The 24,964-nt window shown below is 44.4% G+C and overlaps 1 long non-coding RNA gene across 1 annotated transcript; it reads right to left on the bottom strand.

The window, feature by feature from the left end:
* Nucleotides 1–875: 875 nt before the first annotated feature.
* Nucleotides 876–22,974, bottom strand: LOC137158717 (uncharacterized). The gene is made up of 4 exons (XR_010921468.1): nucleotides 22,876–22,974; nucleotides 22,370–22,440; nucleotides 2,740–2,946; nucleotides 876–1,241 (listed from the first exon to the last, which is right to left on the bottom strand). It is a non-coding gene; the product is annotated as an uncharacterized lncRNA (long non-coding RNA).
* Between the last annotated feature and the right edge of the window lie 1,990 nt (nucleotides 22,975–24,964).

The raw sequence follows: 24,964 nt of genomic DNA, 5'->3' as shown, positions 1-24,964 counted from the left end.
CTGGAAGAGCTCCCTCAGGTGGACCCTGTTTCAGAATAAAAGTGACCGTACTGAAATCATTATCCATGAAGCCTCTATTCCAGGATAGAGTATCCACCCAGGGGAATCGCTGTCCCCACGTAACCTGTCCCTAAGTGATTTACCCAAGGTCAGACATGAAGTCTGCAATGGATCAGTGGCTTGAACCCAGGTCTCCTGAGTCCCAGTCTAACAACCTGACCATGGGACCATCCTTCCACCCCCCTCACTTTGACAGAGTTAAACCAAGGGAAAGCACTTTTGAAAATTCAGTAAAAATATAAAAACGAGCAGCAACAACCCCCGTGAGTGCACTTACTTAGCGATGGTTTGGAACTGCGAAGCTCCCTGCCTATAGATCTTTATACACCAATGATCCTAAGCTCAGTGGGTTTTATTTATTTTATTTATTTATTTATTTTTTTGCACGCAACGTTTGGTGGCAATTTGCACTGACTGCACTTTGAAAATGGAGTTTTGCATTTGTCCAAGCCAAAAAGTCACAAATAAAAAAGCCACACAACAGCACATGGGCAAGAGCTGTTTAGAAATCTTAAGAATTGTGTGTGATGCTTTTACTTTACAAAACTCAGCATTTAACTAGCACGCATCTGTCACACCGGAAGAGTGTGACGAAGTGCCACCTACAACCATAAAGTTCTACAACTACCTCTTCTGCTCTGCTCTGTAAGAATCATTCCCTGGCTACGTGCCCCCAGGAGAATATTTATTTGGAATGAAAAGCAAACAGTACATATTTCTCAGGGCTTCAACAGCACTAATTAATGGTCCACATTTAAGTGGTGGAATTATATATAAGGGCATCTAGTCTTCTTTTGGAACATGCAAGCAGCATTGGTGAGAGTTAGACATTTCTAGAAATGCAAGGATAAATTCCAGAATGTATAGCGTATATGGAACGTAACAGACGCAGGGTGCATTTGTTCAAACAGCTTGCCTCAAAGGGCTGTGTAAAAACTGTTTATTAATGCATTTACTCCATATCAGTCCTGCAGAATGGCACCACCTATAAATAGCACCAAAACCCATTTGTCTGGCTTGGCAGAGATCTCTAAAGCATTTATTGATTGGCAAAAGTCCTTGGTATCCTGAACTGCATTAACAAGCTTCCCTCTAATCACCACGCATCTTCCAAATCCTTGTGGGCCATGACCGTCCACAGACAGCTCAGCTTCTTGAAGACAGAGGCTTTGGGTCTTCTCCTGCTGGGAATGTTGGAGTTTTTCAGTTCTTTGTAGCACTTTTCATCAGTAGTTTTCAAAATGCTTTGTAGGGGCAGCAAGTACCATTAGTTCCATTTTCAGAGGGGAAAAACCAGAGACACAGAAAGGGGGACAGGATGCTTCATTTCAGTATGTGAAAAAACACTCCCCTAAAGAGTCCAGGTAAAGGGAAAGCCTCATAGCATAGTGTTGGAATTACCTCTGCCTAGAAGGATTTTAAAGGCTGGTTGCACTGGAGAGCTTCCCATCGGAAGGAAGATTTTTAAGCCGTTTTAAATTTGCATTAAGAAATCCCTTTTGTGAAGGCTGTAGCTGCAGCTGATCAGAGATATTGGCCTAATAGAGTTCTCAGTTTCTCACTGAGGCTGAGATTTTTTTTTCCCCCACAAGAGATCTTAAATTGAGTCCAGGATAAAGGATCTGGGCTTGTACTTGTGAAAGGGTAAGGCTGTCTCAATCAGGAGCCACCGCAGCTGCAGCTATTCAAGGCCACATTTCATTTGTGCGCTCCCTGGAGCTGTACACCTCTGAGCCTCCTGGTCCTTTCTAATCTGCCTAAATCAGAGGCTACAAAATCCAGATGTCACCTAGAGAAGCAAAGAGAACTCTGCTTCAGAACACATCCTGCGCCCAGACTGATGCTGGGCTGCAGAGCTTAATGGAGTTGGCAGGATGCTTGCACACAGGGCCTGAATCACTCTTAGATGTGACAGCTTCACATCTCAGAAGAAAGAGATGCAAATGAAGGGGGCACAGGTGGTCCAACGGTAGGGAGCATCTGAGAGCCCAACGACAGCATGCTGGGCTGCTGGGTTAGCACTTATGTCCTCTGCTATCCCTTTAGGAAATGCCAGTGCAAATTCTCTCCTCTGTGGGTTTTGCAGTTAGGTTGACAATGTGAAGCAGCCTGGCTCCTAATTGTATTTCTGTCTTTTAGTTCTAGATGAAAGCCAGCCAGGGACCTGAAAACAGCTGGCATTTCTAAAGCTTGCCCGCTGAAAATAATGCACATTACAATAGAATGAAACAAGCTGGCCAGAGCTTATTTAATAAGATTTTGCATTTACCCTAACCTGTGTCTTACAGATGTTAAGCCTCACCCCGGCAAGGCAGGTAAGCAGGTGTCATTTACACGTGGCAAAATCATTTGCATTACAGTAACAGCTAGAAACTCCAACGAAGATCAGAGCCCCCGCAAGTTGGGTGCAGCCCTGAAGAATTTACAATCTAGGCAAACAAAGGAAGTAGGATTCTCCCCATATTACAGATGGGTGACAGACACAGAAAGGAGAAGTGACCTGCCCATAGGACCTCTGTGGTAGAGCTAGGAACTGAACCCATTTCTCCTTGGTTGGAGTCTCTTTTGTCCTGCACCATGGGCCATCATTTACACCAGTGCAAACTGCCCCTCGACCACAACAGAAGCATTTTGCACTAGAACAAGTGACCATAAGTGTGGTATAATGTAGAATCTCACCCTGAATGCCACGCTACTGCCTGGGAGCTGCCCCACTCCTTGTAGAGACAATGGGAGACTGGGAAGCCAGAGTACGCAGCAAGAGGTCAGGGAAAGGCACTGAAACTTCAAGACCAAGTCTGCAGCCAGGCAACGTGGGGAGAAGTTTTGCTTGCTCACCATTTTAGGAGAGACAACCCCCTATCGGGCCGTCATTTCAGCAGAAACCTGAAGGAAGCAAGTGCAGTGAGGTAGTACAAATTGTTCAAGGGTAATAAGTCAGGATTTTTCTTACACTGTGGAATTCATGCAGTAAAACTGACAACCGCTAAATTCTCAGTGGGTTAATTTTCTACTGAAAGTTTCCACTCAAAATTACAACTAAAATATCTAAGGATGGCTGGAAAAAACAGTAATTGCATAAGGTAAAAGAAGTATCCTGAAATATCTGCATAGGCCAGTCCCACGGCTCTCCAGCAATCAATGCCCCATTGCAAAAAAAACAAAGGAAACCAGCCGAGAAGGACTAAAGTTTGTGCTGCTTTAGTAGTTACTAGGCAGTGGCAGTCTTTATTACTTTAGCAAGTAATGAAAAAAAAAATCAACAGAATTAGCAGCTGAACTGATTAAGAAACAGCTAATTATGCTGTGTGGAGAATAGAACAGGAATTTCCATAACATTTTTAAAGCATGAATAATTTTATTGAAAATTATAAAAACTGCTGAAAGTCACTTGATACCCAGGGATTTCGGTGCACAGCACAAATATTAATGACGCTTTCACAACCCCAAGAGATAGGTCCTGTTAGCCCCATTTTACGTATAGCGGTGGTTTTCAACCTTTCCATTTGCGGACCCCTAAAAAATGTCAAATGGAGGAGCAGCCCCCTTTGGATATTTGAGACACAGTTCGTGGATCCCCGGGGGTCTGCAGGCCACAGTTTGAAATCCACACAGCAAGTCAATGATAAGGTCAAGAATAGAACCCAGAGACTGGCTCACATTTCCCCTTGCTTTAGCCACCTACCCCCTCTCAGAGCCGGGAATAGAATCCAGCCTGCCCACTATCTTGCTCCGTTGCTAAATCTCCTCCATATAGAGCCAATCTGTGCAGAAGCCATATGCACAGGCAAAGCATCCTCTCTGGGGCATCATTTCCCCAGCAACTAGGTCCATCTCAAGCCTGTGGAACTCCCAGCTACAAGGTCTCACGGAGGCCAAGTGCTTAAAAGGAGACAAACCAAACAAACAAACAAAAAAAACCCTAAACAAAAAACCCTGGACATTTTTATTGATAGCAGAAACTTTTATCTTAGACACAGAAGAAGTCATCATGGTATAACAGCAGTGCCCTTTACCCAAACAGGTCCCTGTTATACTGGGCTGTGCTTTGTACAGTGCCCAAGACTGAGCTTACAATTTAATGGGACAAGATAGAGGGTGAGAAGGGAAGAAACTTGCCCAAGGTCACACAACAGGCCAGCCCTGGAGACAAGGCCAGAACCCAGGTTTCCCAATTCCAAGTCCAGTGTCCTACCCAACACATCATACTCCTTCCCACTCAACCATGAATCCTTATGTGTCTAGGCAATAGCTGACCCCTAACGGAGAGGGCGGGTTAGTCCAGCTAATTCCCCAATTGTCCACTGCAAGGTTTCTTGCACCTTCCTCTAAAGCATCTGGTGCTGGCCGCTGACAGAGACGGGACATTGGGCTATAGGGGCCCCTGGTCGGACTGAGTCTGGCAATTCCTATGTCTCTAAATAAAAGGGCTACGCAAATGCTACAACAATAAGAAATGTAAAGGAGTCCGATTTTGCTAGCATGCAAACTGCGTGGTCTCTACATGCCATTTCCAGCATGCAACGGGCACAGGCATGTTCTTAAAAAAAAAAAAAAAAAAGTATGTGTCTGGTAAATCGGTGATTTAAAGATATAATCCCGGGCTGTTGTCTGGTTGACAGGCCAGAAATAAAGCCACATCTTTCTCTCAGCAGAGCTGGGCAGATAATCTATATCCAACCTGGAAAAGCATTGATTCATTGTCCTTTATTGCTCCTTTTTAAATCTACCCCGACATTGTCACTTCTGTGGGTGACATGCCGTTAGCACTAGCAGCTGCTCTGGGAGCAGCAGCTTTCCTACACCTCCTGCTGCACTTCGCTCTCTTGCTGCTCCGTAGGACAAGCCGGCTCTGTTTTGGGGCAAAAGAGTTTCCCCAGAAGACATCCCTGCCTAACCAAGTGGCATCTGCTTTGAAATGGAGCTTCCTAAACTTTGCAGGTGCAAAGAAGCCTGCGTCTGGGCTGCTTCTACGCCTGGGATGGACTGTGCAGTAATTGCACTTTCTGGAGTCATTTCAGTTTTATATCAGATGATAATTTATTCTTCAGGAGCTCTGAGCCAAAGCCTTTTTATTACTGTCTCATACTGGTGGCTTTAAACCGCACAGGGAATAGCCTTAAAACCCTGCATTTATTCATGTTACAGTAACAGTTCTAGACTGAATGGCTTTATTTATCCTCCTCCCCCTCCCCCTAATCCATCCCCCGCACCTCTAGTTTTAATCACTTTTTTTTTTAGAAAGACTATTTCGTTTCCCCTGTCCATTAATTGGAACCAGCAATGTGCTTGAATTAAGAGATACAATCAGCTAGAGAGCCAGCCCTGACAGGTTAATGGCCTGCAAAGCCAGAGACAGGAAATTAGCTTCAGGGAAGATCCAGAAGTTTACGTTTTTGAAAGCGGGGACGGTGGGGTGGCCTTGGAGGGTCCCGGGACAACCTTTCCCCAATTATTGCATTATTAATTAATACAGGCTGAGCACCATCACTTAGCACCACTGGGATAAGCAGCAGTCTCACCTCTAGCCGGCCTCATTCCCAGCATTTCTAGTGCATCGACACTAGGGCTTTTGCCAGTAAAGAAATCATTAAAGAAAAAAACAACAAAAAAAACCAACCAACCAACCAAACAAAAAAATAACCCGACACCAAACCCTTAACGGACAGGGCTACTCCAGCCAGAGTTTCCTGTGTGGACCCGGCTAGCTGCACCTCACGGCCACACAGCCGAGTGAATGCCTCCTAAGCTATCTGTGATTTTAGTAGGCTTAGGAGCAGATTTCCTTGCCCAGTCCGACAACCATAGATTTCCATTTCAGCTCTTCCCTGATTTAGCATCATCACGCTCTCTCTCAGCTACGGGTGTGATCACCCAGCTCGTGGGAGCTGTCAAGCTAGTATAAGCAGCAGGGTAGCACAGATAGTTGCAGTGGAAGCACGGCTTCCCTGTGCCACTTACATACCCACCAGTTTCAGGAGGGTTGGTGCCTGACATGGCTACACCATGCCTCTACTGCCACTACCCGTGCAACCCTGTCTTGCTACTATTCGTACTCATGCTAGCCTGAGGAGAGCAGGGGAGGGAAAAAAAAACAGACAAACAGAAACTACGCCCCTTGCTCATGGCACAGACACAGGTATGCACTTCCCCACCCACCCAAGGTCCTTTTGCTGTGACGACAACCTTCTCTCATTATCCCAGGTAGATTAGACCATTGCCCTTACCATTTGCAAGCCCGTGTCACTCAAACGAAAACTGAATAGTCTCACCTCCTCTGGATGCAACTCAGCTTAAAGTTAGGCACATGCTTCTGTCTATCATGGAACTTATCGGCACCCCCACACCTCTGCCACTGTTGTACGTGAGCACCTCACAATATTTCAGTGTATTTATCCTTACCAGAAGTATGCAAGTAGAAGTGCTATTATCCTCATACAACAGATGGGAACTGAGGCAAGAGAGACTAAGTGACTTGCCCAAGGGCACATGGGAAGCCTGTGGCAGAGCAGGAATTGACCATAGATCTCCCAAGTCCTAGGCTAGTGCCCCAACGGCTGGACCATCCATCCTTTGAAGAGCATAAGAACGGCCATACTGGATCAGACCAATGGCCCATCTAGTTCAGTATCCAGTCTTCTGACGGTGGCCAGTATCAGGTGTTTCAGAGGGAATGAACAAACCAGGTAATCATCAAGTGTTGCCTAGTCCCAGCTTCTGGCAATCAGAGGCTAGGGACACTTCAGAGAATAGTTTTGCATCCCTGCCCATCCTGGCTAAGAGCCATTGATGGACCTATCCTTCATGAATGTACCTAGTTCTTTTTTGAACCCTGTTATAGTCTTGGCCTTCACGACACTCTCAGGGCAAGGAGTTCCACAGGTTGACTGTGTATTGTGTGAAGAAACCCTTCCTTTTGTTCATTTTAAACCTGCTGCCTATTCATTTAATTTGGTTACCCCTAGTTCTTGTGTTATGAGAAGGAGTAAATAACACTTCCTTATTTAATTTCTCCACACCAGTCATGATTTTATATACCTCTATCCTATCCCCCCTTAGTCATCTCCTTTCCAAGCTGAAAAGCCACAGTCTTATTAATTTCTCCTCATATGGAACTTGTTCCATACCCCTAATAATTTTTGTTGCCCGTTTCTGTACATTCTCCAATTCCAATATAACTTTTTTGAGATGAATACTGAATGCAGATCCAGTCACCCCAAGAGGCGGGCATACCAGGGATGTATATAGAGGCAATGTGATATTTTCTCTTATTATCCATTCCTTTCCTAATGATTCTTAACACTGTTAGCTCGTTTGACTGCTGCCGCACATGAAGTGGATGTTTTCAGAGAACTATCCACAATGACTCCAAGATCTCTTTCTTGAGTGGTAACAGCTAATTTGGACCCCATCATTTTATATGTCTAGTTGGGATTATGTTTTCCAATGTTCATTATTTTGCATTTACCAACATGGAATTTCAACGGCCATTTTGTTACCTAGTTGCCCAGTTTTGAGAGGCTTAAGCATGTTGTTTAAATTTAATTTGTTTGGTGGTTTTTTGTTTGTTTGTTTGGTTGGTTGTTTGTTTGGTTGTTTAAATTTAATTTGTTTGGTGGTGTTACTTCTAAATGCTTCAAGCAGGATTTGAGATCTGAATAATGGCCCAGAAACCTTGCCAAAATTCTCCGAAGGGGCTAGAAATTTAAAACAAAAATGTATTAACTTGCAAAATTAGTTGATCTAAACTCAGCCACCTCCCCACCAACACATACTGCAAATCTCAGGCAGCTTGGCAGAAAGAATCATAGAATCATATGGCTGGAAGGGAACTTGAGAGGTCATCTAATCCTGACTGCTGCCCTCAGGACAGGACTAAGTAATATCTTCTAGACCATCCCTGACAGGTGTTTGCTTAAGGAGATTGGGGAATCTCCATCACTGGAGATTTTTAAGAGCAGGTTAGACAATTTATTCTAGTGTTAACTATCCTGACAGTTAGGAATTTTTTTCCTAATGTCTAACCTAAAGCTCCCTTGCTATAGTTCAAGCCCATTGCTTCTTGTCCTGTCCTCAGAGGTTCAGATCATTTTTTCTCCCTCCTCCTTGTAACAACCTGTTATGTACTTGAGAGCTGTTATCATGTCCCCTCTCAGTCTTCTCTTCTCCAGACTAAACAAACCCAGTTCTTTCAGTCTTGCCCCATAGGTCATGTTTTCTAGACCTTTAATCGTTTTTGTTGCTCTTCTCTGGACTTCCTCCAATTTGTCCACATCTTTCCTGAAATGTGGCGTCCAGAACTGGACACAATACTTCAGTTGAGGCCTAATCAGCGCAGAGTAGAGCGGAAGAATTACTACTAATGTCTTACTTACAACACGCTGGCTAATACCTCCCAGAATCATGTTCACTTTTTTTGCATTACACTGTTGACTCATATTTAGCTTGTGCTCCACCATGACCCCCAGATCTCTTTCCGCAGTACTTCTTCCCAGGCAGTCATTTCCCATATTGCATGTGTGCAACTGATTGTTCCTTCCTAAGTGGAATATTTGGCATTTGTCCTTATTGAATTTCATCCTATTTACCTCACACCAATTCTCCAGTGTGTCCAGATCATTCTGAATTTTAATCCTATCCTCCAAAGCACTTGCAACCCCTCCCAGCTTGATATCATCTGCAAACTTAATAAGTGAACTCTCTACGCCATTATCTAAATCACTGATGAAAATATTGAACAGATCCAGACCCAGAATTGATCCCTGTGGAACCTCACTCGTTATGCCCTTCCAGCACGACTGTGAACCATTGATAACTACTCTCTGGGAATGGTTTTCCAACCACTTTTGAACCCACCTGATAGTAGCTCCATCTAGGTTGTATTTCCCTAGTTTGTTTAAGAGAAGGTCATGCAGGACAGTATCCAAAGCCTTACTAAAGTCAAGATATACGACATCTACCGCCTCCCCCCATCCACAAGGCTTGTTACCCTGTCAAAGAAAGTTATCAGGTTAGTTTGACGAGCTTTGTTCCTGACAAATCCATGCTGACAGTTACTTATTACCTTATTATCTTCTAGATGTTTGGAAATTGATTGCTTCATTATTTGCTCCATTATCTTTCCGGGTACAGAAGTTAAGCTGACTGGTCTGTAATTCCCCGGATTGTCCATATTTCCCTTTTTGCAGATGGGCACTATATCTGCCCTTTTCCTGTCTTCTGGAATCTCTCCTGTCTTCCAAGACTTTTCAAAGATAATCACTAATGGCTCAGATATCTCCTCAGTCAGCTCCTTGAGTATTCTAGAATGCATTTCATCAGGCCCTGGTGACTTGACGACATCTAACTTGTCTAAGTAATTTTTAACTCGTTCTTTCCCTATTTTAGCTTTTGATGCTGCCTCATTTTCACTGGCATTCACTATGTGAGACGTCCAATTGCCACCAAACTTCTTGGTGAAAACCAAAACAAAGAAGTCATTTAGCACCCCCGCCATTTTTGCATTTTCTGTTATTGTTTCCCCCCCCCCCCCCCCAATGAGTAATCAGCCTACCCTGTCCTTGGTCTTCCTCTTGCCTCTAATGTATTTGTAGAATGTTTTCTTGTTACCCTTTGTCTCTAGCTAGTTTAATCTCATTTTATGCCTTGGTCTTTCTAATTTTGTCCCTGAATACTTGTGTTATTTGTTTATATTTATCCTTTGTAATTTGACCTAGTTTCCACTTTTTGTAGGACTCTTTTTTTGACTTTTAGATCACTTAACATCTCCGGGTTAAGCCAGGGTGGTCTCTTGCCATACTTCCTATCTTTCTTACGCAATGGGATAGTTTGCTCTTGTGACCTTAATAATGTCTCTTTGAAAAACTGCAAACTGTCTTCAATTGTTTTTCCTCTTAGACTTGCTTCCCATGGGATCTTACCTACCAGCTCCCTGAGTTTGCTAATGTCTGCCTTCTTGAAATCCATGGTCTTTATTGTGATGTTCTCCCTCCTATGATTCCTTAGAATAATGAACTCGATCATTTCGTGATCGCTTTCTCCCAAGCTGCCTTCCACTTTCAAATTCTCAACCAGTTCCTCCCTATTTGTCAAAATCAAATCTAGAACAGCCTCCCCCCTAATAGCTTTCTTCACCTTCTGAAATAAAAAGTTGTCTCCAATACATTCCAAGAGCTTGTTGGATAGTCTGGGCCCTGCTGTGTTATTTTCCCAAAAGATATCTGAGCAGCTGAAGTCCCCCGTCACCACCAAGTCCTGTGCTTTGGAAGATTTTGTTCGCTGTTTTTTAAAAAAAGAAAAGGAGTGAGTGTTGTTAGCTAAGAGTTGCCGGTAGCTATTTAGAAGGCAATAGTGAGGAAATGGGATAAATATTGATCTTGAGAAGGGACTATTAGAGGTCGGTTAAAGAATCACAGAATGCTTTATGCCATTAGTGACAGGAAAGAAGATGCATCCAGTCACAAGCTTTGGGCCCCATTCTCAGTTCCACCAAAGGCCCCTTAGGCCATGCTAGCAGGGTAAAGGGTCCCCCAAGTGGACTAAAACAGCCCCCTGAGAACTTCCCCAATGCAAGGGTCTCCCCTCCCAGTGTGGAGCTGGCCTGAGAATCCTGCTTCCAGCCTAGGGTTGATGGTGGATCAGGGGTGTGGCCAGACTGCCACGCGCTATGGGTATTTTCCACTCCATGGGGTCATGGAGAACAGAGACCATCAGAGCAGCCCTGCTTCAGCTGTCATGTACATGGGGGGCGGGGGCGGGGGGGAGCCAGGCCTTAGAACATGCTGAGCACAATGGGGGCCCCTCTCCAAAAGCCGCCTCCAAGCAGTGTAACTGATAAAGTGTGGTCACCTTCTCCAGGATTCAGGAGACATGCATGCTGAGAATTCCATAAATATCTACATAGGGAACATATTTAATGATGGGCTCTTCAATCTAGCAGAGACATGTCTAACAAACCAATGGCTGGAAGATGAAGCTAGACAAATTCAGACTGGAAATAAGGCGCACATTTTTAACAGAGAGCAATTAACCATTGGGACATTTTATCAAGGGTTGGGATGGATTTTCCATCACTGACCATTTTTAAACAGGATCATATGTTCTTCTAAGAGATCTGCTCTAGGAATTATCTCGGGGCGGTTCTACGGCCTGTGTTAGCCAGGAAGTCAGAGATGGTCACTGTGGGAATCAGCAAGTGGAGCCACTGAACACAGTTTATGAGCAGGGGCAGGCAGAACTAAGCCCGGCTCTCGAGCACCATTTCCAGCAAGACTGCTGAGAGCAAGGAGAGGTTTGGTGGCGGTGTCTGCCACCCAGGACGGAGCTTTGTGCTTTAGCATTCTAGACAGCAGCCACCTGTCCCCGCAAGCCTCCCTCTTTGCTCCCACAGCCAGATTTTTCAGGCGCGCTCAGCCCGCTGGGTGCAAGCAGGCATGGAATGCTTCGGGAAAACGCTGGCTGTACGCATCACAATGGCAGTTGCACGGTGCTCAGCACTTTTGAAAGACTGTCCCCGAGCTCTTCGGGCAACCTGGCTCCTAAAAAAGGGCCATCTCTTCAAGGGTGGTCATCACTCCAACGTACAGTGCACTTGTGAAAACTTGGCCTTCCTTTGAGTTGGGAAGAATCCAGCCCTAAAGAAGTGTTCTTTTGCAAGAACTGCCCTGACCACAAGAGTATTCCCTAGCTTGGCCCTTCAGAGATGATGATAAAGTCCTCTTAAAACATGACAGTAGGTGGAGGGAGGCAGCACACTCTGATTCAGCCCCTCTTCCAAGCGATAATGGAAGGAATTCGATCAGCACTGCTCTTCTAATATGTTTCTAAGTGCAGATCAGAAGCATTGAGTAGCTTACAACTGCACGCTGACCCTGGGAAATGTCACCGCAATACATGTTGAGCTATTAAATATATTTATGTCAGAATCAATAACTGTCTTGATCTGTATCTTCCCTGTCCCCCTCCCCCAAAGAGCTCTGAGGGTTTTTTAAAAAGCCTGAATGTTCATATATTAAACCCGGGCCGGAAGCTCAGCTGTTGTAAATGCCACCCAAAAGTAAAGAGATGCTAATTTTCAGCAGCCAATGATCTAATCCACTGTTTACATAAGGAGCCAATTCTGGTATCAGGTTTTATACATGTTACTCTATCAAGTTATTCCCAGCTCACACCAGCATAAGAGAGAACAGGATCCAGGCCAAAGTCTTATATGAGCCATCTACAAAACGGCCAATGGCCCATTCATTCAGAACTAAACACACACACGCCCTTGAACTCCACTCGATGGTACCTGGCAGAGAAGAAATAAGAACCAAGCTCTGAGAATCCCATGATATATCCACCAAACCCAGAATTTGTCTAGAAATTTGAGCAAAACACATGCAGGGAAAGCTGTCCTGTAGTGGCTCGACAGCATGGGGATTGGCACACTGTTAGGAAACAGGGCACAAACTGCAAATTAGCTGTGAGTCCTATACATAGATTCACCAATCATCAGGTGTAAATGCCTTAGGCCCTATAAAACCTGAACATGGAGTCACAGACAGTCTCCGTAGGTACTCCAATCGGTCTTCTCACCCAGGCAAGCCTACTTTTGTGATAGACAGTCCCCCTTACACCAAGGATCACAGCAATATTCAGGTCACTCCCTGTCTCAAAGGATCAGTCACTAGGTCAACCGCACTTTAGATCTCATACCAAAGACACCACTTGTAGTCAATCCTATAATAAATCTTTAGATCATTTGTTACATAGGAAAAGGAAACAGTTATTTACAAGATTAAGGCAGGTAAATATACACACACACGAATTCCAATCTTAAATTAAAAAAATTAATAGAAGCCTACATAATATTCTGTGTGTCCTTTGGGGCTAACCCATACTAAGCGCTGGGGATCTTTTGCTTATGCCTAGTAATCCTTGCTCCACAGAGTTGAAGCAGCATAAAGTTCCTCCTTAGGGGTTTTTATTCCCTTTCCCCCTTTTGCTCCAAGCTACAAACTCAGTTGATGGAGGAATTCACTTGCAAGACTCATCTTCATGGAGCTGGGGGAAGAGCGAAAGACTAAACGAAGTCTTTTGTCCTCTTTAATATTCCACTCTAGTCTGATATCTATGGGTCTTCCTTGTCAGGCAGGACAAGACATCTTCTGTTGGAGACCAGCATTTAAACAATAGTTAATGTCGCTCTCAAGTCTGGAGATGTATAGTTAGAGGCTTACAACGCAAACGCTCAAATATTACCTTACAATATGGAATACTGATGTTCTAAGGCAGGCAGCAACTCACAAGCATTCAATAAAGTCTAAACACATTCATATAATTCTAGAACCTACGTTCACAGCATTAACACACACTGCTGGGCCTGACTCACTTCCGCTATGTATTTGTCAGTATTCATTTGAGTCCTGGGGACCCTTGGCTTGAGCCAGCACCTGGTCTGCCTGTGTCACAGACACACCCTGAATTCCCCATTCAAGCTCCAAGATTCATCCTGGTCCATTCTGCAAGTCCTTCTGACCACAAGATGTTTACTCTGGTCTCTTAACAGACAATGTTAACTTGAAAATTCTAGAGCCAGATTCCAGGGACTCCATGCGCCAGCTTGTCCATGAATGTGGTTCAAGGATATTTTAATCTTTGCCCATTAGCAGTAAGGTTTTTCCAACTCAAAAAGAGATTAAAATCTGTGTGCCGCAAGGCAACACGAGTCTGTTCAGAATTCATTCTTCCCAGCACCAGATGCTTTTATCTCCTTTTTCAGCTAACTAAGAAATGGTGAACTCCAGAAGAATCCCTTCTTTTGTACTACTTGCTACAACATGCCCTACGGATTGAAAATGCATTTACAAAAAATGGTAGAATATTTACCGTAATTTGAATTTTCACTAAAAACAGACAGAGAAAGAGAAGGGGCCGCTAGGGACTTTGACACGTGCGCCTGCAGAGGAATGTTGAACATCTGGTATTATTTTCCCCCTCCACCCACACACACTTTATATCTGCTTGACAGCTACAGAAGTATAAATCACGGGGACCCTATTAGTTCTATCCCCAGCTCTGGGCAGGGAGTAGGGTCTAGTGATTAGAGAAGGGAAGGCTGGGAGTCAGGACACCCTGATTCCTGTTCCCAGCTCTGGGAACAAGCGTGGCCTGGTGTCTGAGTCTCCTACATCGCCCCCAATCTTGGGCACAGGTTGGACTGGATGGGAGTAGAATCACTTGCATGGGGAAAACAGTGAGCAAAGAAAGGACTATGGAGATTAAGGCACATGCTTCAGTTGCTTAGCAGGCTCCACAGATACGAACTCTCAGCCCTAACGCCTGGTATGGTTTACGAACAGCACCGGGTTTCAGCACGAAATAATAAAATGACACCCAGGCAGAAGCAATTCGGAACCATGTAAGAATTTTCGCATCCAGGCCTCTCTGCTGCTGCTCCTCTGAACTGACACCCCAGCTAAGAGTTACAGGTGCGTCCTCCTGCTAGGATGTAGAGTAGCACTGTCAGCAGCAAAGTCCCTTCTCTGCATGACCGGGCCAGAGATGCCGGCTAGCAGGATACACTGGGAATTAACACTGCAGATATCTTAAAAAAAAGCAAATCCAGGGCAGGGATTATTCCAATACTCTGGAGATGATTTTAGCCCACAGCATGTGTTAACATTATGAAGTCTTGTCAGATAAGCCCTTTTGGACATGGTGTCTCTGTCATCATAAATGATCTATTTTTAACTCCTCCATTTACACGCTGGATCCCTCCAGGGAGCCGAGCGCCTATGCCCAGCAGCAGCAGCAGCACTCTGTCCAGCACAGCACCTTTAATTCAAGGCTCCCAGCCTCGCTACCTTGTCCCTAAAATAACAGCAGGTCAATGGCAGAGAGCTGGGGATAGAACCCAGGAGCCGAGACCTCCGCCAGACACCACCCCACTTTAACAATGAGACTCCCCTCCCCTCCCAAAGCAGAGGATAAAACCCAGAAGTTCTGACTCCCACACCCCCTGCTTTAAATATTAGATCATATTGCCTCTCCTCCTCCATTCTGCTTCCTACTAATTACTTCTGCTTCAGTCCCTTTCTTTAAATAGAAGCCATAAAGTTCTGGCCCAATTCCAGCCAGAGAAGCAGTGTCTCTTCTCCGCTAATCTCCAGCCTCTCTTGCCTGAGCCATAGTCTCCAAAGGTGCAGCGCAGATGACTCCCAGACTCACCAGAGCAGAGAATTACTCAGGTTTAGCCCTTTACAGCAGGAAATGATAGGCTGGGGAGATGGTGCCGGGATATTACTCAACTTAAGTGGTATTCCCTCGCTCAAAGAGCTGCCATTTCGGAGACTGTTATTCCAAGTCTCTCCCAGGCCGTTCACTTGGCTAATCGAGATTTACGGAAATAGGAGAAGCGGGTGGGAGGAGAACACACCAGATGTTAAATCCCAACAGGCCAGCTGCAAAGAAGTCAATCTGATCCGGAGACAGCACAAGGAGGAGTTACAAAAGGCAGAGACAGGCTTGCCGACACACGGCAGGAGAGAATCTACATGTGTGCCATTTAGACTTCAAGTTAGCACCATAGAAATCACCAGACTGGGTCAGAACTAAGGCCCATCTGGTCCATAATCTGGGAGTTAGAGATGAGCTCTGAAGCATGAGGTTTGACAGTCCCTTCGAGAACTTTGGTCATTAGCAATTTTGGACATTCTGTGATCCATACAGGTATCCAGTCATTTTAACTCAGTTTCAATGAACATTCTCTTGTTCTTATGTAGCCAACCAGGGAGAACAGAAGCTCGCAATGTGCCTTCTCCAGGCCACTCTGTATTTCTACCATGCCCTCTCTCTCTGATAAACAATCCCAGCCTTTTCAAGTCTCTTCACATGAGTTTTTCTAGACCCTTGGTTATTCTGGTCTCTCTCTTCTAAAGCCTCTCTAGACTTTAATTTGCTTCCTTGTGCTCCTCCTATCTAGTTGGTGCGTCTGTCTGAGGTTTCATAGAGTTTAAGGCCTGAAGAGACCATTAGATCATCCGGTCTGACCTCCTGTATATCACAGGCCCTTCTGTTTCATCCAGGTACCCCTGCACTCAGCCCAGTAACTTGTGTTTGGGTGAAGCATGTTTTTCAGAAGACATCCAGTTTTAATTTGAAGACAAACACATGGAGAGTCCTCCACTTTCTTTGCTAGTTTATCCCAATGGTTCCTTAGCCTCACTCATTTTATTTCCAACTGAATTGGTCTGGCTTTGGCTTCCAGGTATTGATTCTTATTATACCTTTCTCCGGTAGGTTAGAGAGCCCTTGAGTCCTAAGACCGGGGTCCTTATATACTACCCTAGAACAAATTATAATGCCCATCCATAGTCCTGCCTTGAGTGCAGGGGACTGGAGGTGTTATGTTAAATCCTTGAAAAGTGCTTGTATTCAGAGAGAAATCAGCACGGAACACAGAGAGACGCAAACCCACGAAAAGTCTTTATTGAACTACACTAAAACAAGCCAGGAGTGGCTGAACTATCCTCTAATAGTCTAACTCTATTGCTATGGCAACAAGCTAAGCTCTGTTGCTACAGCAACCTGGGCAATAAGACACGACACAAAATACACAACAGGATGAGATGACCTCTCGAGCTCCCTTCTGGTCCTACACGTTTATGATTCTGTTACTTGTGGCACACTCTGAGCCCTTAAAATGATGCCTAGGGCCTCATGCCAGCCCCCTCTACAAGGGATAACTTTCACCTTGTTTGCCTGGGGGTGAAATTTAATCCCAGGTGAATAAAAGGTTTCAGACTATAGTAGCACTCCTAGTCCAGTGCCTTAACAAGACCGCCCTTCCTTTCATTAAATTCACTGCGTGGTTTTTTGTTTTGTTATGCTGAAGGGTACAAATCTGTCACAGGGGTCATGGGTGCCATGATTTTACAAGACCTCCATGACTTCTTGAAAAGGTCCAATAATTCAGCCCTGGGCAGTGGAGCTCGGGCTTTAGTCCCAGCCCCAGCCAACGAGGCGGAGACTTCAGCTTCCAAATATCTGTGATTTATTGTGTATCACCCATGTCCCCTCTGTGACTTTTAATTAAAAAAAAAAGTTACCTGTGCCAAAGTCAGAGCCTCAGTTATGCTCTCACACACACACACACACACAATGTTCTTGTTCCTAAAAAGGGGCTTCCTTTCAGCAGGAGATATCCAGCCTCCCTCGTGAGTTATATAGTTTAAAAATTTGGGAAAATCCTAGCAATCAGCGAAGAAGCCAGAGACCAAAAATGAAAGAGGTCAGCACAGAGTCACCAAGAGTTTGCAGAGGCCAGAAAAGAAAGAGATTGCCTAGTCTGATTAAAAAATATCACCTTCAGTTCTCAATCCACCATGATGCAACAAAAGCCACCTACTTTTAGCCTGGTAGACAACTGGTGTAGCTGTGGATCCTTTTCTCTCCTGTTTAAAGGAATAGATAGCCTTTTTTTTTTTTTTGCTTAATAATCTAGTTATATATTTGCTGCTACATTTTCCAGTATGATGAGGGGGTCTTATGCTAGGGGCTAGGATAGGAGAGGCATTTCTGAGACATTTGTAAGTGATGGGTTAGCTTCAGAAGCTGCCACACACTAATTGAGGGACTCGATTTGTATTAAAACCAATGAAGCAGCACTAGCATCACAGACTGCAAGTACTTCCTGCTCAGCCACCTGAGTTCTCTTTAACAGGGCATGGGCCGGACTGAGCCAGCTAGCCCGCCCGTTGTGAGATGATCGGCATTAGTACAGATAGCGTTTTTACACACACTTCCCTCTGTGTAAATGATTGTAGAAAGGCTAGTGAAACAAAACCTTGAGTTCGTTTTACAACACAGTTCATTGCAGGAAGGAAAATAATTTCACAGATACTTGTATGTTAGAAAAATACACTTGGACAGTGAGATTGTTATGACTGCTCTTGGTTTCTTTCATTTTATTCATGGCTTCCAATTTCTCCTGCACACTAAACAGCAGGGGTGTTGTGTGTGTATATGTGTGCGGGGGGTGTAATCAAAGAAGTTTAAAAGGCAAATTATGGAGTGCAAGGATCTGAACACTTGCATGCAGCAGAGTCCTTGTGTTATAAACAAGGACACCTGTGCTACTAAATATCCATGTAGAGCAAGCACTTGAAGAAAACAGCAAGCTACATTTCATGCTTTGGTCATTGTTTTTTCTGCTGGCAAAATCTTTTGCCTCCAGCCCTCAGTGATAAGCAGTGAAGTGCCCATTACCTGGTCTACCAGTAGCCATTATAATAAACAAACGCCACCTCAGTGCCATGGCAACTGCATCCTCAAAAGTCTCTTAAGCATAATGCTGCTAGTTGCTGTCATTGTCAGAGAGTGTCCACTGTCAAGAATAAGTGGCATGACTCATGTGCTAATAGAGATATCGAGCTAGCTGCATATAATTTTATTGCAATAAAACATGACCTGTGTAAATTTAGGGCACTGCACAACAGGACAGGACCCCTGTCCCCTTCCCTGAGAGAGTTTCCAGGTTTAGGACATCTATACCCACTGCACCAGGATACCTACATGCCACAGTGTTATTACTTCTAATCTACCTGCTGGGTGTATGCCCCCAAGCAACATGCTGAATAAGACAACTTCACAACAGTCAGGTGCAGAAGCGTACAGTAGTTAGCCCCTGGCTTCTGCAACACACAAGGCAGCTTTGCTCCTTTAATGCATCTCAGAGCCACCAGTGGGTTGAGCGGCTCAGGAGAAGCCAGTTGCTCTAGAATCTGCTGATGCTCCCGACCTCCAAGACATGAAAGAAAAATGGGGACCCTTCATGGGTCTGAAAGCAAATTTTCATTTGGGAGCCTCAGCAGTAATTGGTCCATTTACCTTTCTAAAATGGAAGAAGGATGTATTTTAGATGCTTGGAGGAAGACAGGACTGAACTGAGCAATAAGCAAGTGCTGAGCGAGCCTCCCCATCAAACTTTGCCCGTGGACCTTAATCCTGGCCGAAGCCCCCACCGATGCCCTTCCATCCCAACCAGCAGCCCCGCCCCAGCTCTGCCAATGCACTGCAGGTTGCTAACCCCAGTGTTGCTGCAGGCCTGGGGAAGTTTGGCTCGGAGATGCACAGGTGCCCCCACAGGGACACGGTTTGCTTGGTTACTTTTTGAAAAGAAAATATTATGCAATGTTAAGCAAGCTGTTTTTACTGATTTCACCTAATGACCGAGAGAGAACGTGAGCAGAAGAGAAATATAATTATGTGCTGCCCGCAGTGACATCAAAGGAATTAAATCAGGAGAAAGCGGCAGACAATTTCACAGGATCTCTTTATTTGCAGGCAAAGCTTTTGCAGACTCACTCGCTCCCTTCAGAGATCCCAGGCAAAATGACAGCCAAATGAAAGATACGTGAAATCAGATCAGACTTGAATCAGTTGGCAGCCGGAATGACACTGGCTTTGAAAATTACATTAATGGCAATGATGTGCATAATACCTCGTTAGCAGCTGAGTCATCAGGAGTAAGATGATGGCAGTTCTGCAGCTGATGGAGTATGTAGGCAGACATTAATCAGACAGCATTAGGAGAAGGGGGCAGTTAATTCATTGATGTGGTTTAGTGGTAAGCTACACTCCCCATTTCCATGGTGGGTGTGTGAGGGTCTGGTGTTACACTTCATAGCAAAACAGCCTCAGCAGAGCGCCCAACTCCAAACAGCCTCACCACCTGTAGGTGTCAGCATCCCCAGAATCAGTGCCTTCAGCGCCAAGAAATGTCAGCGCCTGCAAGCTTTCCATCCCCAGCACAGCCACTGGACCTGCTGTGTGACTTGAGCAAGTCATTTCCCACCTTTATCTGTCATGTCTATTCAGACTGTAAGCTCCTCAGGGCAGTGGACTGTCTCTCACTGTGTATCTAGGCAGCATCTGGCACAATGGCTTGAAGTGCTACTAGAATACAAGTAATAAAACCACACCTCTCCCAGTTTCCTTCCCTTCAGCAGCCACAAACACACCCATATGGGTCTCTGGATTGCATGTCGTCCCCAGCCGTCAGCACACATCATTGCAAAGAGCAGCACCACTTCGGGAGGGTCGGTTCTCTTCCCATAAACATATTTATAGGCCAGTCCCAGGGGCTAAGAAGCCACATTTTGAGCGATCAAAACAACAACAAAACCCCCACACAGAGTAAAGTTTGTAATAGGGAACAGCAGCAATAAACACCACTCAGCCTGCAGGCCCATAGGCACAGAGAACGGATCTCATCAGGAGTGGCATTCTGCGTGTTGCAGTTTCAATTTTACATTCTCGGGGAAACATTAAACAGTAATCTGACAGGAATAAAGTGGGGGAGGAGAGGAGGGGAGAAAAAGAGGCAAAGTTTTCCATTCATTCTCCCGGACTCACCACACTCACCTGGTTTAAAAACACAAACAAACAAAAAACCCACAACACACCACCACCACCACCACAAATACCTGAGCAGCTGACCTAGAGTTCTGATTACAAATTTTTCTGCAGTTTGGGATGGGATAAAAACAATTCAGCCCAGCAACGTCCCTCCGAGCACAATGTATTTATCGCTTGCTGACCAGCTGGAATCAGGAGGGTTTTTTATGGTTTGTTTTACAGATTACTGAACTACTGCATGACTTTGAGTAAATCCTTTCCCCTCGTACCCTTTGTCTAGTTAGGCTCTGAGCTCTTGCGGACAGGACCTGAATTTGTGCAGCCACAGGCACAACAGGCCCTGATCTGAGTGCTTGTCTACACAGCGAGTTAGTACATGGCAAGGTGGGGTGTGACTCTACATCACACTAACACACCGTGTGGACCCTGCTAAGGCAAACTACAGAACTCTGAGTGTGCTGTAGCGTGTCCACATGGAACATTAGCACTGAGCACACTAGTGCATTGCAGATTCAACACCCTGGCTCGACGCTCTCTCATCTCTTGTGTAGACATGGCAACAGTTCATACAAACGAATATCACAGATAACTGGACTGAGATCTATAGCAGACAATAATGGCAGGACAAACTCAGAGGAGAAAGGGGACTTCTTGCCATGGCTGCTTCTGGAAGAGGCCCTTCCTTTAGGGGAGGAAAAATAAAAATCTAACTGAGCTGTAACAAACAGTTTCCTCTAAGTTGGTGAAATTCACCCCTGGCAGAGGGTTTGGCAGAAGGCCTAGGAACCATTTAGGTCCCACTGCTTGGGGTGAATTTCACCCATAATTATTATGATCCAAGTCACCATATACAGCAATATTCTAAATAAAGATATTCAAATCCTCTCACACCTGCCCAATTCCTCGCTGGAAGGAAGGATTACTTTCCCACAATTAATATTTGAAATTAAAAATTATAAGAGTCCACTTTGTTAAACTGTAACAAGATTATGCCCAATGAAATTCTCAAGAGACATGGAGGGGGATTAGGATAAAGACAAAAATTAATGAATTAAAAGTATCAGAATTTATCTGATTAAAGGCTTAAACCCTTAAATTCAGTTCAAGTTAATGCAATTATTTTTTTTTTAAAGTATCAAAACAACAGGCTTAGAATATGGTGTCAAACTTTCATTTCATTTCAACGAAAGCAATGTGTTTGATGCCTAAGTCAACCCATTGCGAATGAGGAGTAACTCCATTAGAGTCCCTAGGACCAATTTCCCAGTGTTGAAAGTCAGGAATGTAGAATCAGGGCCGTTATTACATTGTTTTGTGAGTGTCACGTGACAATAGATTGCCAACAGATTGATAGAATCCCAGCCCTCACCCTTCGGCAGTTTTGATAAGAGCTAATGCACTTGAAGAGTAGATTATGTTCAGGTCACCTGAAACAAATTGAATTTCTGAAAGGACAGAAGATTCTTAACATTTTCAGTGAGCCTGCTGAAACCCTTGGATTCTTTTTTTTAAGCCAGTTATGTCTTTTATGACTATTCCTTCTCACTTCAGCATATCAACAAAATTCCAGTTTCCCAGGCTCTGGATAGACCTGGTCTTTCCCCTCCTGCCCAGCCCATAAAGTTATGATAGTCAGGTGAAAAGAAGTGAAGTTCTTTTGCTTTTCTCAGACAAACTCTAGTTCTTGAGACTTTTTGATATTTCTCTTCAACACATTACACAATCCAAATACCCTACACACTACCTTTGGCAACCTAACACCTGAAGATCCTGATGCTCTTTTGTGCTTAAAGATGTTGGTTTTCTACACAGAAATGCATGTAACCCAAGCTCTGTAAGTGGGCTTCTTTTTCTTGTTCATTAAAGGAAGATTCAGGAAACCAAGCCCAACGAGACAAGCACATCTTACCTTTTCATCAGCTGCATCCTCTGGATGTGGCTCCTACCTCCATTTCCCCTGACAAATGGTCTTCACAGGCCCTGTAGCCAAATCAAGAAAGAACAGAGCTGGTTGGAAGACAGGTCCATAAAAAGTTTTCATAAATATTGGAGTTTGGCAGAAAAAACAGGAAACTTCTGTGAAAAAAAAAACCCAACCTCTTCTTCCCACCCCGCAGGAGCTTTTGAGTTTTCAGTAGAAGTTCTGGCTTTATGGCACACTGCATACTTCTCATTGGAAAAAACAAAAACAAAACAAAAAACCACAACCAAAAAATTTTCAACTCCAATGAAGTTTTTCACACTCAGTTTCCATTTCAATAATTTTTTTTTTTAAAAGGACATTTTTCACAGAAAAATAAAGTTCAGTCTGAAAAATCTTCAAGTAGATATTATGAGTCCAAACTAACCAGCCTCTGCTACCTCATCTACTCATCTTCCATTTTGAAACAAGCATCCCTAAACAAAGGCAGGTACCTTAACAGCCTGCACCAGAACAGTACTGCAGTTTCCTAGGCCTTTTTCTCCTCTTGCTTCACTCTCCCCAGAGTCCTTCTGTGCCCTACCACCTCAAACACATCCAATGATCCCCAAGCAGCTCTTTTGTAACTCCTCAGTCAGCTGAGATTTGGAGCAGGGCTTTACTAGTCTAGGCTTGTCCTTAAAGGGACAGTCCAGCCTGTGACACCAACAGGTCGGAAAGCAGGTGCAGGGGAGCCAAATGCACAGGTTACCCAACCCAAAAGCAAGATCCTCATTGAATAAGTTAGCCTGACACCTGCACTTACCAGCAAGGGCTGGTATCTTTTACAATTCAGATATCATGAAATATAAAGCTGGCTGTTGAAGATAAATGAGAATATTCATTTAAAATGTGAGAATGAAATTGCATCTGGAGCCTAATTCATTTGAATAGGCCTCCTGTCATATTCCCTACAAATTATTCTCTAAATGTTTTGCTAATTTCACATGCAGACTGATCTATTTTACATTTTTACCCGGCTTTGAAATGATCGTTTCCTTGGTTAGGTGCAAATCCCTATTCAGAGATGGATGGAGCATAGAAGGAAAATGAAAGGTCTCCAGCTGTCCAGGTGAGTCAGCAAAACAAAAATCAATTTACTCCGAAGTACATTTTTTGTTTGTTAAATCAAATTCAACTACTTCACCACAGATGCTCAATTAGCAGCATTACCAACCCCACGAGTTCAATGCTCATGAGTCAGGCCCCCCAAAATAATTTAAAAAATTTAAATTGTGGTGGTTTTTAAAAAAAAATTCACCGTTTGGTTTTACCCTTTTTGGGGCTACATTTTAGAGTCTCACCTAATCCTGGATTCCTGGAGACAAGGCTTTGGGAAACACGCCTAATATTATGAGACTGATGATAAAACAGCAAGAGTTGGCCATGTGGAATTCGGGTGAAATTCATCCCAATGCAGATGGGCAGCACAAGACGTAGGGGGGGTTCAATTTCTTGCTCTGCGAGACTTCCTGGGTGACCTTGGGCAAGTCACTTAGTCTCTCTGTGCCTCAGTTTCCCATCTGTAAAATGAGGATAGTAGCACTTCCTTGCCTTATAGGGCCTTGTGAGGATAAATATGTTAGAGATTGTGAGGAGCTCAGACACTATGGTAATGGGGACCCTATAAGTACCTAAGAGAGACAAATTCTCCACATGGGGCTTCAATGGTTCTAAGCGGTGCATATCCCGTATATTGGCTCTATGCAAAAGGGTGGATTTCACACCAAACATCTTTCTCTATCTTTACCACCATGTATCTGGGCATTAAGTTTGGAGAGACAGCATATTGAGAACAACTTTTGGTACTGTACAGTGAGATGATCCCTACATAATAGGAGGTAAAAAATCTCAGCCCAAGAGGCCAAATTAATTCCTGGTGTCACTACCAATGCAGGCTGTCCATATGCCTTGTGCTGGCCCTCTGTGAATGTCACTCAAGACATAATTTATGGATGTCTATTCATTGCTGAATACAGGCCAGGAGCAATCTGTCTTCTTTAAAAGGCACAATAAATTATGGAGCTTAAAGATCCCCTTGTGTCTAAAAAAACTGAAGATCATAAACCCACCTACAAAATGAAATAGCATCTGTGGGGCTGCTTTTCACAGTGTTTGAATGCCGCCAGTGTAGAAAGTGGACTGAAACACGGCCCTGTTCTCCTTTCCCCTCTACAAGGTGCAGCCGTGGACGAGGTGGGAGTACCGTCAAGTCAGACAGGTTAGGTTCCACGCCGGCCTTTGCAGATGCAAGTGACAACACAAGGTGCAGGAGCAACGGAGAACCAGGTTTCCGCTCTGCATTCCTGTGGGGCAATACTTCAGAGGAAAGCGGGTAAGCGCAGAGACAAGGGGATGGAACAAACTCACAGGGGAGGTTAGACTAATCCAGAATCTGGCCACTTTCTGGACATGCTCCAAGACTACCTTCCCCTGCAAAATCCCTGCCTCTGCTCCAAAAGTCACCCTAAGCAGAGAAGCAAGTGCCAGGCATTCTGTGTTTGAACAGTGCCTAGCACTGGTCTTGGTCATGGGCGGCACGTG

Source organism: Emydura macquarii, unplaced genomic scaffold (assembly GCF_026122565.2).
Source record: "Emydura macquarii macquarii isolate MOO-44397 ecotype Brisbane River unplaced genomic scaffold, CSIRO-AGI_Emac_v2 contig_1790, whole genome shotgun sequence".
Taxonomy (NCBI): domain Eukaryota; kingdom Metazoa; phylum Chordata; order Testudines; family Chelidae; genus Emydura; species Emydura macquarii.
Note: the sequence above shows the minus strand (reverse complement) of the source record. Positions and strands in the feature narration are given on the sequence as shown.